The sequence below is a fragment of the Ceratotherium simum genome, chromosome X (assembly GCF_057802395.1).
Source record: "Ceratotherium simum simum isolate JZ-2026a chromosome X, ASM5780239v1, whole genome shotgun sequence".
Taxonomy (NCBI): domain Eukaryota; kingdom Metazoa; phylum Chordata; class Mammalia; order Perissodactyla; family Rhinocerotidae; genus Ceratotherium; species Ceratotherium simum.
The window spans coordinates 34,078,034-34,092,450 of NC_141940.1; the positions used below are offsets into that span (position 1 = coordinate 34,078,034).

At 35.3% G+C, this 14,417-nt stretch overlaps 1 protein-coding gene and 1 non-coding gene across 2 annotated transcripts in view; both read right to left on the minus strand.

Moving 5' to 3' along the window:
• HTR2C (5-hydroxytryptamine receptor 2C) overlaps positions 1–14,417 on the minus strand; it is a 318,136-nt gene that overhangs the window by 267,317 nt on the left and 36,402 nt on the right. The window lies entirely within an intron of this gene.
• LOC147911812 (small nucleolar RNA SNORA35) lies at positions 8,487–8,615 on the minus strand. Its single transcript, XR_015550760.1, has one exon. It is a non-coding gene; the product is annotated as a small nucleolar RNA SNORA35 (small nucleolar RNA).

Here is a 14,417-nt window from a genome sequence, read left to right on the forward strand (position 1 = left end):
ATAGTTTTATGTTAAGAGAAAATATCTGAATCTACTTGTGAATTTTATATGCCAATGTAGTCAGGTAACACCTGCTTAAGCAGAAAACCTACTCCCAATGAACTCTTAATCCTTTGAGTTTGAGAGACAAGGAAAAACAGAAAGCATAATAAAATAAAAGATGATGTAACTCAAATGCATCAGGTAGAAGAGTCCTACTTTTGAAAACAGGTCAAGAGATCTCTACCCTCAGACGTATAAACTACTTGAATGCACAGAATATGCTTTTGTCTTCATTGCATTTAGCATAGAGCCTGGTATCCATTAAGTCTTCAAAAGACGTTTGTGTGACTGTATCAAATATCAAATTCAAAATGTTTCAATAATTTTTAAAATGTGCATAATTTGTTACCCAAACTGCAGTTAAACATTTGCTTTCAAGCTTCATTGTGACATGGCATAGCCTCGGAACACCCTATGACACTTTCTGTGCAGTATGAGACTGGAGTCTCATAAGATCAAAATGTGGATAAAATTCTACCCGTGGTCTTGCAAATAATAAGATGTGATTGACAGAGTCTTTAATGTTCCACTTCCTAATGGCCCATCTGTGTACTTCACCCTAGCCAGAGGTCCATGTCATGTAGGAAGTTTCCCTTGATTATTCCTATTCAATAATCACTCCCAATGATATCTGTTTCACCTTTTCGTTCAAAGAGAATGTAAAATACATTTAAGCAGAAATGTATGACATCCAATTCTACTTTCCATGGTTAACAACAGTCAATTGAAGATAATACTACCTCCATTACTAGGTTGCTGAGATGATGATCATTAACACATATTAGATGTTATTTTAGTATTATGGGATACCACAGTCACTTCGAATTTTAATTTTGAGAGTCATAGAGTTTTATAAAATAATCTTATTTTCTGGCTGGAGCTTAACCTGTAATACACTTCAGAATTAAGGACAGGAGGATTGTAAAATATGTTGATCATATGTAATTCTTCTTACATCTACTTATAATGCTACAAAGATTTTCCAAGTAGCCTTATACAAGATTCAAATAAATACAAGGTTCTAAAATAAAGAATTTCAGTCATTTTATCACTATTTTCGTTTTTTGGGTGCACATTTTATCATTACAACATTATAATCTGTGAACAACACATGGCTTAAACATTAATTGTGCTGTTTAGAAGAAAAGATGACATGAGAAAAGTATCTTGCAGTTCAAAATCTTTAAGTTTCAAAACATTTCTGCTTTGTTCTACCTTGAGTAGTTTCAGTGTAACAGTTTCACTTTTCTGAGAGTCCTCAATGCATTAATTACAATCAACTGGTCAATCTTCTATCCCAGCGAAATCAATCATGGTGACAGTTGCCACTATGGCCTCCTCCCTGTATTTTCCAAACATGGAGGAGGACAAGTGAGCACCTGCCTCCTAGATTTTAGATTGAAAATATTACTCGAACAAACCAGGATCCCTATTGCAGAATATAACCTTCTGAAAAAGGCTGGGAGTCCCCTAAAAGATGTGTCCAAACTCTGCTTATGATGTTTTCCTCTAAAAAACAAACTCCTCAAAGAATTTGTAAATGGAATTTAACAATATTTACAATTTAATCATCAGTAAATGGCATTTGAGATGTTTATTTCACATTGTTTTATCACAATAGAAATCAATAGAAGTTTGATTAGAATATTTATACAGCTACTTTGTGTAACAAGAGAAGCCATTTATTTTTCTTTTCATAATAAAAATAATGTACCAAATAAATATTTATTTATGAAGTTGCTCAAACAAAAGCAAAAGCAAAAATATTAAAGATCGGTAAGGATAGTCATTCTTCCCTTAGAATATTATTGAAACAGTTGACAGAGTATCACATAATGTAGTGAGATAGTATTACATAATGGTCAAAAACATATTACAAATTATCACTTTAAAAGGTATAAAGTTGTACAAGGATTCCATTTACAACATATTTGACCTATGTTTACTAACTTAAAAGCCCCGGGAATGTGACATCTCACGCTCTGCATTTCAAAAATGGACAGCAACAGATGCTGTAAAATCCCTGTTTGAAGGTATTAAAACTGACAAACTTTGTCCCTAAATTATAAAGTTTTATATTCTATTGAACTCACGGGCTATTCCATTGCCCTCTCTCAACTTGTTTTCAATGCGTGGTTCAGGAAATGAGTAGGTTCACATTAGCTCATCTGAGAAAGCACTCCCTCTTTCTGAAATTCCATAAGTAGGTTTGTTTGGGAAAATTAGTGAAACATTCCCATTAATCCGTCATTTCTTTTTACATTAAAAGGACAAAGAGCCCAGTCAGGTGCAGATCTACCTTACAATTCTTTCTGTCCTATCTCGTCAGGAAGAAAGAGAATACCCACCATCCTGTTGGTCTCAACTCAGCTTTCTTTTTTTGTTGCTGTTCTTACACTCACTCTCCCTTACGTAGTCCTGGATGTCTTCAATTGCAAAAAATGAAGCCTTGCACTGCCTTTTTAAAAACAAGTTTGCCTTGCTCAAAGCCTTGATTTTTCGAGTTTTCTATGGCTGGTTACCCCCTCCAGATCCCAGTGTGAGTTAGCATCTCCACTTTCCTTTCTTCCATCCTATGCTTGTCCCCTTGCAACAGCTCTGTAAGGTGTTCCCAGTCTCTAGAAGTTTTGGAATGAGGCATACAATTTGGATCATACTCTTATTTTGACAGAACAGTGATTAAATGCACACACACACACACTGAATAGAGGTTTGAATTGTGTTTGCTTCTAGATCCTGAAATAATTGAGCCCACTGTCAAAAAAAAAAGTAATCTACTGTCAAATTTGGCCTTTATTTTAGACATACACTTAGTCAGAAATGTCTGCAGTTTCATATTTCAGCACATTGTCAAGTGATTCCATATGCCTTTTGCTTTTCCTCTTCTTACTCCCCCACTTTTAGTCAGACGTGTTCAAAGTTTAAGTGCTTTATAAACCAAGAGGGTAGAATAGTCTAATATGACTGGCAGAATAGAACAGATTGATTTAAAATTCACGTGCAATATATTTGAAAAGACAGATTGCCAATGATTTACTTACAACTCTATTTTCAGCTCCTATCAGTTTTCAGCTGTTCATATCTCTGATTTAATGTTTTATGTAGTCGCCTTAGTACATTTACAAATTTAAGTGTACAGAAGAATGTATTTCTGAAAAACATACACTGAAAGTTTAAAAATTCCAATGGGACTATGTGGAAATCTAGTAGAAATTTCTTAGCACTTGGAATTCACTTTTTTTTTTTATTAGTGAAAGATACTGACTAAGAATATTTTCCTGAAAGGATTTTAGTTTCCCTTCCCACGCCTAGGTACACAAAAAGTAAGGGGAAACCCCTTGAAGCAATGTTTACAAGCATCCTGTGTGTAAAAGTACAGTATGGAGAAAAGAAATACCCTCAGTTCTAAATTTCAATAATTTGCTTTCCTTGCAGCACTCATTTATGATCAAACATCTACTATGGCCCCAATTTTTCTATTACTTTCACTTTTCATTCAACAATTCTTCACAAAATCTTGACTTCTCTCCATCTCATCCCCTACCACTATGACCATGACCACCGCTGTCAGTACTGAAAGCAAACATTAGTCAGGCAGAATTGTAGCTGGATTTAAATATATCCCAGCCCTTCTACCAAAAAAAAAAATCTATCTCTGTTTTTTTGATAAGTAACAAAGGTAAAATAACTAAGCATCAACTTAAACATTGCTTATATTTGATCTTGTATTTTGTATCTACTATATTAAGAAGGCACAGATTTATTTATGGATAAACAACTACTTTTATTGCACCACAATTTTAAAGTACAGGATAAATATTAGACCAGTAAAAATCATTTTCTCTTGCTCCTCAGATTCTTTTTAGACTAGATTTATCTCCAACTTCTCCAGTTAATGGAGTGGCGCATTCACATGTATTATTAAAAGTGACGTATAATCCATTCTGGTGCTTTAGGGCCACTTTCCCCACTCCCTGCAACAGGAAAGTGGGCCTGCAGCCTTGAACCAGCTGGATTCACAGAAGACATCTCAACTTTTCAGAGTTGGTAGAGTTCCTTGTTGTTCAGTTGCTACAACTTCACTGCAGAGAGCATGATCTCTCATTTTAGTGATTAGCACTGGGAAGAAGAGCAAGCTTCCTGAGATCAGGGTGGTAGAGCAATTGGGGAACAGGCCTCCATCATGAGAAGTGACAAAAGAGACCAGTGCATAGTATCCATGCTTCCCAGCTGAGCTGGCACGTAGCCTCGGTTACCTGTTAGCATAATGGCGTTTTCATGCTCTGAAAATATGCAATGCCAGCTTCTCCTGGCAGAGTCCCCTATCATTATGGGGTTGCATCATTATCACAGGGAATGAAAATATGGTCTTAATCCAATTAGGAAAAGAGGGCCCTTGCTAGGAAAAGTTTGAAGTCAATTTAACGCAAGAAATATTTGCTGGTTTGGGTTCACTTACCTGTAAGAAATGTTCTTTTTCTGACAGAGAAGCACATGATCCCAAACCAGCTACAACTAAATCACTGGAAACATTGGTGATGGAAGTGATCGCCATAGAAGTCGGAGCAGGAAAGGAACTTTAGAGATAATTTACATAGTCCTTAGTAGAGTACCTTGCACACAGTAGGCTCACAATAAATAACTGATGAATGGATAAATCCAGTTCACTCCTTCTTTTTACAGATGCAAAAACTAAAACCAAAGGGAAGAAGTAATTTACTCAATAACATCAAGTTAGCCAGTGGCAGAACCAGGATGAGAGACCAGAATTTCTGAGTCCTTATCCATTATTCTTTTTTACCATACCTTTCTTTGTATTCAATCATTCCACTGTTGACTGCTCAGTTGTGAACTATAATCATCTCCATCCCTAGAACTTTGTCCATGTGACCTCATGCTTGTAATGCTCTTTAGCAGAGCAACTCCTTAAATTAGGCTTAACCACCCTAGTCCACATTCTCTGAATTCTCACAGTGCTTACTGCCTGTACCACAAATTTAGAATATTAATACAAAGAATTAGGGATTATTTTGCAATGATTTCATATGTATTTCTTGTGTCATTAATAAATTTGCATGCTCCTCTGGGTAAGAGACATTTGCTTATAGTTCTTTTTATACGTCAGCATGTAACTCTTAGGTTTATATGGGTGCATAAGAAATAGAATAAACATGGAACTTAGCATCCAAATTGGGACACTTTTGAGAGTCGAAGAAAATATTGATATTTATGCCTTAAGTTTTTACACTGTGACTATCCTGGGCAAACTGGAATGCATGGTCACCCTAATAATAGTTGATTGCTCAATATGTGTTCAATTAGAATCATTCCATTACTGATTATATAATTGTCCAACTACAGGATAATGTTTAAAATTTACCCTATTACACTAAAGTAGTAACTACTGAAAAATCATGATGAGTTGTGGAATTCTATTTATTGAATACTTATCTGTATGTTATTTGTTTAAAAATTATTATGAATATTTCCACAAAATATTCATTTGTTGTCTTAGTTTTGTGTGTGTGTGTGTGTGTGTGAGGAAGATTGGCCCTGAGCTAACACCTGTTGCCAATCTTCCTCTTTTTGCTTGAGGAAGATTCACCCTGAGCTAACATCTGTGCCAATCTCCCTCTATTTTGTATATGGGTCGCTGCCACAACATGGCTTGATGAGTGGTGTAGGTCCACACCCCGAGATCGGAACCCATGAACCCAGGCCACTGAAGTGGACTATGCCAAACTTAACCACTACACCACGAGGCTGGCCCCCAAGTTGTCTTAGTTTTTAAAGTTGTAAGGATAAATTTAAATGCAAAACTTTTGTTGGTCCAGTTGTAATCATTCCAATATTGAAAATGTAGCTGAGAGTGAAAAAAATGGCGTTCTCTCTAATTCTTCCCTGATGGTAAAATATGAAATCTGATGGCTTTCCACAGGGGGTAGGTGAGATGAGGTTATGTTAGGAGCTATGGACAAAGAGGTCCAAATTTGAAGTTTAAATATAGATTTAAATTTGAACATTCCATTCAAAAATTATGAAGACACAAATCATGATGCTTAATTTCTTTTGGGATAAATTATGGAGACATTAGTAAAGGAAACAAGTCCACGATAAATTTGTATATAACTAGTGGTTGATTAAAATTTTACAGCATTTACCTACCATCATACTGTATATTAACTTAATGAAATAAACCTTTACATTGATTTGTTAAGAAATAATCAAATAAGATTTTTGATACAATTTTCATAATATAAATATATATTTTTATGTCCAGATATATAACAAAGGTTCAGACATCCCAGGCAGAACAGTCCATAGTTTCAATTCATTAATATTGCTAAATTAGAGGTTTAATGATAAAAATTCCTTGCAGCGGAATGAATTTTAAGCACTTGAACAACAGCAATTACACCATCTGCTCTAGATAGAAATTTGCTGTCTTGACAGTAATAAAGAATAAATAGGCAATACAGATACATCAAGCTGCAAGAGGGTAAATGCAGCAAGGGAGGAGGCATTTCTTAGATAAATTGCTTTGCCTGTTGAATACTACATTCTATGCTAAATAACACTTCATTCAACCATAAGCAGCTGTTTACCAAGAGAATTCATAGTCTTTATCACAAAAACTGTTTTATATTATGAGAAAATCTAATCAATCATACTTTTCCATCCTCAGAGTTCCAAATGAAATTAAAGTGCATCAGCAGGGAAAAAAAAGAAGCAAAAATAATTACAGGGGAAACAAAATAGCATGTTGCCCTTAGGGAAAATGCCGAAAACAGACATTATGTTGACAGATTCTCGCCTATCCACATGGACGTCTAAGACAAGCCCCTAGACTATATTATTTTAAGAAATTAAGTTTTAAAAATCTATTTAAAAGACTGTCTTCCCACATCTTGTTGTCAATGTAATATGTGTGTGTATGGCTGGGGAGAGGTAGGGGGATATTCAAATAGTATTTATTCTGCATTGAATAATAAGAGGAAAATAATGAAACTCTGCATCATTATAACACGTTCATTCAAAAGGTTAGTAGGTCATATGAACACTCCATTCTGTCTTATTTCTAAGGAAAGAGATATTAATTTTCATTTCAAAAAAGAGGCCAATTTTGTAACCTCAAGACAAGGAAGTTTACATAAAGGCACATGGCCCATCTTCTACTTCCATTTTGTATCACTCACATAGTTGACATTCAAATTTCTTTTATCCTTGGTTCAATAGTGTCAATAAAGATGACAGTTGAAAGAACAATAATTTAAAAAAGTATACCATGTAAAAGTCTTGCTAATGTATCCTTGCCAATTGTCAGAAAAAAAAATTTTTTTTTACTGGGTTTTGTATTTCAATCAACAAAGATTTATTTAGTTCAATATATATTTTTCACTGATATATTTCATCTCAATTGTCTGAAAATAGTAAGATTATAATGAGCTGCAAATTGTGTACGTTCTTTTACAATGTTGGCCTAATTATCAGAACATAGCTATGACCTGAGGTTAGACCTATGAGCCCAAGGTCCTTTCTGGCAGAAGGTCAATTTTCCAGAGCTTTCTTTGAGTTCTGGTTACAAGAATTAATGACTGACTTCATAGATAACTTACATGAATTTATCTATCAGTAATTATTTATTGAGCTTCTACTTTATTCAAGGCACTGGGCTAGGTACTGCAGTAAGTACTAAGATGTATGAGAAGATAGAGTCTTTGCTTTCAAAGAATTTACAACTTAGCTAATAAGATAACAACATAAATGAATACAAAAACATGGGAAAGCGGTCATTGCCAAACTGTGTGGTAGAAGGAGAGATTAGTGGGGACTTGAGTATTCAAAAGTATTATGAAGGAAAGAAGGGGCCTTGAATGTAGGGAATGGGTCTTGAACATAGATCTAAATTATAAGAAACAATTGGAAAAGGAATTCTGTCAGCACTAAGTTTAAACAGACTGTTATATACAGGGAATGAAGAGGCTGGGGAAGGCTAGTCTGTCAGGAAGCTAGTAGGAAAGTGGGGAAATAAAATACACAGGAGCCAACATTTGCAAGATAATTACAATCTCATTTTTATCACACCAAAAGGAGAAAACATCTCTCCTGTCCTACTAACACTCAATGAGCAATCTGCCAGGAAATTTAAATGAATTTACCTTGTAATGTAATCACCATGACAATCTTAGATCATTCCAGTAGTGTCAACCTTATTTTATGGACTAGGACACTGAGTCAAAGAGAGCTTAATGTAAATTGCTAAGAGCTACACAGCTAGTAATAATAGTGATAACAATGTAATAACGATGACAATATTTATTGAGTACCTGTTATTAACCTGATATGAACATAGTCACCTTTATCTAGTAGTAGCAGGTACTGAGCTGCTTGATTTGTCTCTCCACCTCGTCACTTTTCTTAGGCAGGGTCACAGGACCCAGGAGATATGTACCCACCTGCATGCAGGAGTAGCCCACAGCATGACTCTCCCAGCTTTGTGGAGGAGTTTGCTTTTGCACTGTTCCATGCCCAGTTGGTCAAGGAGGAGCCCAATGGGTCACTTGCCAGTGCTCTAGACAGCAGAGCTAGGGTTGGGACCCCATGCTCTGTGCAGAAGAACCAGCTTGGAGGAGTGAGTGGATTGGAGACCTGAAACATCTCAGGATCCATTGTTTCATTCACTTAGCATGGCTACTGTATACATGGGTCAGCTCCAGGGTAAGGAAATGTGAGTTTAGAATCAGGCAGTCTGGGTTCAGAACCCCAGCTCTGTCACTCACTAGCTGTGGAACCTCTGAAACTCACTTAAGCTCTCTTAGCCTATGTTTCCTCATATGTTAAATGGGATCAATAATAAGTACTTCATTGACTGTTGACTGTTGTGAGAATTAGAAGAATGAACTTGCAGAGTCCAGTCCAGTACCTGACATTAATAGATGTTTGATAAATAATAGCTATTGTCACAGCTAAAAAAGAAAATAGCTATTGTCACATCTCCCTCCTTGCCAATGGCAATTCTCTTTCTCTTTCAAATTACTATTTGTAAGAAACTTGGTTAGAAAAATTTGGATTTTTTTTGGTTAATAATTCTAATTCTACATTTTTTTCTACTCATTTTATAATTTCCCTTCACAAAAGCCAAGGTGTTTTATTCCTAATTGTTTATGTTGGCTTAAATGTTGAATGTTGAATATGACTATTTAAAATTGCCTCTTCAATGCAATCCCTATCAAAGTTCCAACAACATTTTTCACAGAAATAGAACAAAGAATCCTAAAATTTATATGGAACAACAAAAGACCCCGAATAGCTAAAGGAATCCTGAGAAAAAAGAACAAAGCTGGAGGTATCACACTCCCTGATTTCAAAATATACTACAAAGCTATAGTAACCAAAACAGCATGGTACTGGCACAAAAACAGACACACAGATCAATGGAATAGAATCGAAAGCCCAGAAACAAACCCACACATCTATGGACAGCTAATCTTTGACAAAAGAGCCAAGAACATACAATGGGGAAAAGAAAGTCTCTTCAACAAATGGTGTTGGGAAAACTGGATAGCCACATGCAAAAAAATGAAAGTAGACCCTTGCCTTACACCATGCACAAAAATTAACTCCAAATGGATTAAAGACTTGAATGTAAGACCTGAAACTATGAAAATTCTAGAAGAAAACATAGGCAGTACGCTCTTCGACATTGGTCTTAGCAACATCTTTTCAAACACCACATCTGACCGGGCAAGAGAAACAATAGAAAAAATAAACAAATGGGACTACATCAAACTAAATAGCTTCTGCACAGCAAAGGAAACCATCAACAAAATGAAAAGACAACCTAACAATTGGGAGAAGATATTTGCAAACCATACTTCTGATAAGGGCTTAATCTCCAAAATATATAAAGAACTCGTGCATCTCAACAACAACAAAACTAACAACCCAATTAAAAAATGGGCAAAAGACCTCAACAGACATTTCTCCAAAGAAGATATACAGATGGCCAACAGACACATGAAAAGATGTTCAAAATCACTAACTATCAGGGAAATGCAAATCAAAACTACAATGAGATATCACCTCATGCCCGTCAGAATGGCTATAATTAACAAGACAGGAAACAACATGTGTTGGAGAGGATGTGGAGAGAAGGGAACTCTCATACACTGCTGGTGGGAGTGCAAACTGGTGCAGCCACTATGGAAAACAGTATGGAGATTCCTCAAAAAATCAACGATAGAACTACCATATGATCCAGCTATTCCACTGTTGGGTATTTATCCAAAGAACGTGAAAACACCAATTTGTAAAGGTACATGCACCACTGTGTTCATTGCAGCGTTATTCACAATAGCCAAGACTTGGAAGCAACCTAAGTGCCCATCAAGGGACGAATGGATAAAGAAGATGTGGAATATATACACAATGGAATACTACTCAGCCATAAGAAACGATGAAATCCAGCCATTTGTGACAACATGGATGGACATTGAGGGTATAATGCAAAGTGAAATAAGTCAGAGGGAGAAGGTCAAATACCGTATGATTTCCTTCATTAAGTAGTAGATAATAACAACAATAAACAAACACATAGGGACAGAGATTGGACTGGTGGTTACCAGAGGGGAAGGGGGGAGGGAGGAGGGTGAAAGGGATAATTCGGTACATGTGTGTGGTGATGGGTTGTAATTAGTATTTTGGTGGTGAACATGATGTAATCTATACAGAAATAGAAGTACAATGATGTACACCTGAAATTTTTACGTTATAAACCAATAAAAAATAAAATAAAATAAAATAAATAAAAAATAAAAAAAAATAAAATAAAATTGCCTCAAGTTTCCTGACGAGAATTTGTAGATCATCACCCTTGAATTATGTGAAAGGCAAAGACGTATTTTTCCTGTGCATCTGGAAGGAACTCACATTCTCCCAAATGTACAAAACATAAAACTAACCATTTGATGTGCCTCTCATTTTTTTCTCTTGGTTATAAAAATCTGCCACCTTAAGCAGCCACTGGTAAATATTCATCATTACTTCTTTTTTCATTTTTTGCTTTATAAAGTCATTGATAAAATTCTATGAACCAAGCCCTACTCTAAATGTATAGTGTTTGTAGCAAAACAGGCTTTTCTCTTTCTCCTTTCTAGTTTTGCCCTAGCCTGGTATGGTGCACGACCAAATGATGCCCACTTGGGTGCTCAGCTATCTTGGAATTCTAAGAATAATCTGGCCTCAAGTGCATAGAACTGGATTAATTATAATCCTTGGTGTGTGAATCACCATTATCATCTCGCAAAATATGGCTCCATTGATATAATTAATTAATTAATCAATTAAAAATAAAACAATACATTGTATACGCATTGTGAATATTCAGTTTTAAGAGATAAATGCCAATGTTGTTTTCCAAGTCGTTGTACAAATGTATACTTCCGCCAGTAATGCATAAGAGATCTAGTTGAGTCATATTCACTAAAATGTTTGGTTATTTCAAGCTTTTTAAATTTTATTAATATAAAGAGTATAAAATGTTCCTTTTCTTTCTTGCTTACCCTCCCCAGATGAGGAAGTTTCATGACCAAAGCTGAGGTTTAGAACTTTTCTTAGACACTTGAAACAGAATGGAATCCAATACCAGAACTTTCTCAGCAAAATAAGAACTCCAGGTGGCTCTTCTCAGCTAAAGATTTTTAAAAATGAGAAGGAAGAAAACAATTTAAAAGTAAGCAGTACCCAATTTAGGCATAGGGAAAACAGTTCACCCCCAAAATTAAAGCGTACATGTAGGCTTATCTGTGACTCATAAAAGAACATATTTTCCTGCCTAAAATTCTAGAATAATGCCAAAGTGAAGGGAAAAATATGAATTAACCCTTGTTTCTGTTTTTCCAGTGAAGGAGACCTATTTCCAAACTATTGGTTAACCAGTTAGAATATAGATACTTGCTTGAATGTGCAGACCACTTGATGGATACAAATACAAAAAGAGGGAAAATAACGCGACACATTGTTTATTAATTATGGGTTTTAATAGCTTACATTTCCTTTAGAGGACCATTCATGTATGAAGTTGTGGTCCCATTTAATTTGTCATTCAGAAAAAGACGTGTTCATTATTCCACAGTTTTGAAAAGCAGTTGCTGTTTCCTAGAGTAATTGTTTTATATGTAAGTATGACTATAACAGCCTTAATCCTAAATTATAACACTACTTTCAATATGCATACTCGTCAAAATACCATGTTGTAGTAGGGGTAATTTACCCACAAGAAATTTAGTCAAGGCTTTTATTTTAATGGCTGTCATTCTATCCCTATCTTCGGTGATGTGCCACTATTCTAATCATGTCTAACCACATCCCAGTAAAATTACATACTTGCCTAATATTAATTGCAACAATATCATACAATGTCTTTTGTTTTTGTAGAAGACTGAAATTTGAGAGAAGCATCTCTAAAGAAACAAAAGTTCCTTAATGTAAAGATATGAAGATTTAAAAAAAACCCTACTTTTCCTAGGCATAAGATAGATACTACTTAAATACTGCTCCTAAAAGGAGAACAAACCTACAGTATTTAAATAAATATTTACATCAATTTTTAAATATACCAAGCATTAGAGAAACATTTCTGCTGAAAAGTTGACTACTTGTCTTATAAAATGTTGGTATTATAAGTCATGACTAATTGAAGCAGACCAGTGACCTAAAACTGTTTTCAGAATCCTATGGGCATTCACATTTTCACCTTCATTCTTCAATGTTGTGAGGGTAAGCTACTGGGCATTGCACTCTTTAAGAAGCAGATCTATAAGCTTTCCTTTCAGATTGGCACTATGAATTAATGATAAGGTACTGTATTCATGGTCAATACAGACTTTTTCTCAAGGTAACTATATATTTGACAGAAAAAACAAAATGTCTCTCTTTTGCTTGCTTTTACTATATCCTTCTCAAAAAACTAATTGATCTATCAGCAAATATTTATGGAGTGTCTACCATGCTGAAGGTACTTAAGTGAGTGCCTGGATAGGGTATAAAAAGACAAATGGATGCTTAATGAGATAGAAGAGATAATGATGGCAAATATATATACAATTCATCCCAATTTATAAGCTCACTTCCTGAAGGCTTTCTCTCTGAAATGTAGGCTTCATTGATTCCTACCCTTTTTGTACTTGTAAAATCATTATTGTTTAGAGCACACTATTTGGCTCTTTGTAACATTCTGCCCTTTTTTCCCTCCCCAAAGCCCCAATGCATGGTTGTATATCATAGCTGTAAGCCCTTCCAGTTCTTCTATGTGAGCCTCCACCATGGCATGGCAGCTGACAGACGGGTAGTATGGTTCTGCGACTGGGAAAGGAACCCGGGCCACCAAAGCCATGAGAGTGCCAAACTTTAATCACTAGGCCATCAGGGCTGGCTAATCTGCCTTTTTTTTTTGTTTTATGTTGATTAATCTTGTCTCACCAATAAGATTATGAGCAACCTGAAAGGTCAGAGATCTTGGCGAACAGTTATCTGCAACCCCCATAATTCCTGGCATAGTGCTGATCAGATAATACTCCTCCATAATTATTTTAGTTAATTAATCTAATAATTAAGGGTATATTATCCAGGTACCTCAGTCCACTCGTTCTTTGTGATAACCTCCACAGACACAAATAGAAAGAATAAAGATGAAATTCTGTGTATCGTCATCAACTACTAGATCTGGACTCTTCTATTAGTCAGATGTTTACAGCAAATTGTGTGAAAACTTCTGAATAATTTAGAGCAATAAACAGCATCCTTCTCCTGTAATGGGGTATTTTGATATGTTAATTGTAGTGTTTTGCTTTTTAAAAACTAGGTTACATCATTTTTCGTTCTAATGCAAACTTAATGCACTATCTATTAATATGAAGAGTCAAAAATAATGATCTTGGATTTATATAATTTTCCCCCAAAATAAACTGAGAACTTTATGTTCTCTGGAGCATGATATCATAAAGTATAATGAAGACAGAGATGCTGGATTTCTATTCTGCCAACTCCTACTCTCCAAATTGCTGCTGACCTTCCCCGGAAGGCTTTACAGAGCCTCACTCTCCTTTCCACTTCCTCTAATTCAGTGAATATCCTTTCTCACAGTTATAACTCTGCCATAAAGAATTTCAATCAGTCAATTGTGGGAGAGGAACAAAAAAAATATTTTTGAATGACAGAATTCAACGTTGGATAGCAAATAACACTCAAGAAAGTTATCTGAGAATAAGTCATGGATTATAGTGTAGTATATATAGAAACTTGACACAAATCATATTTATTTCTTCTATTTCATTTGTTTTGGCGCCTCCCTTGGGAATCTCACATATAAATCAATT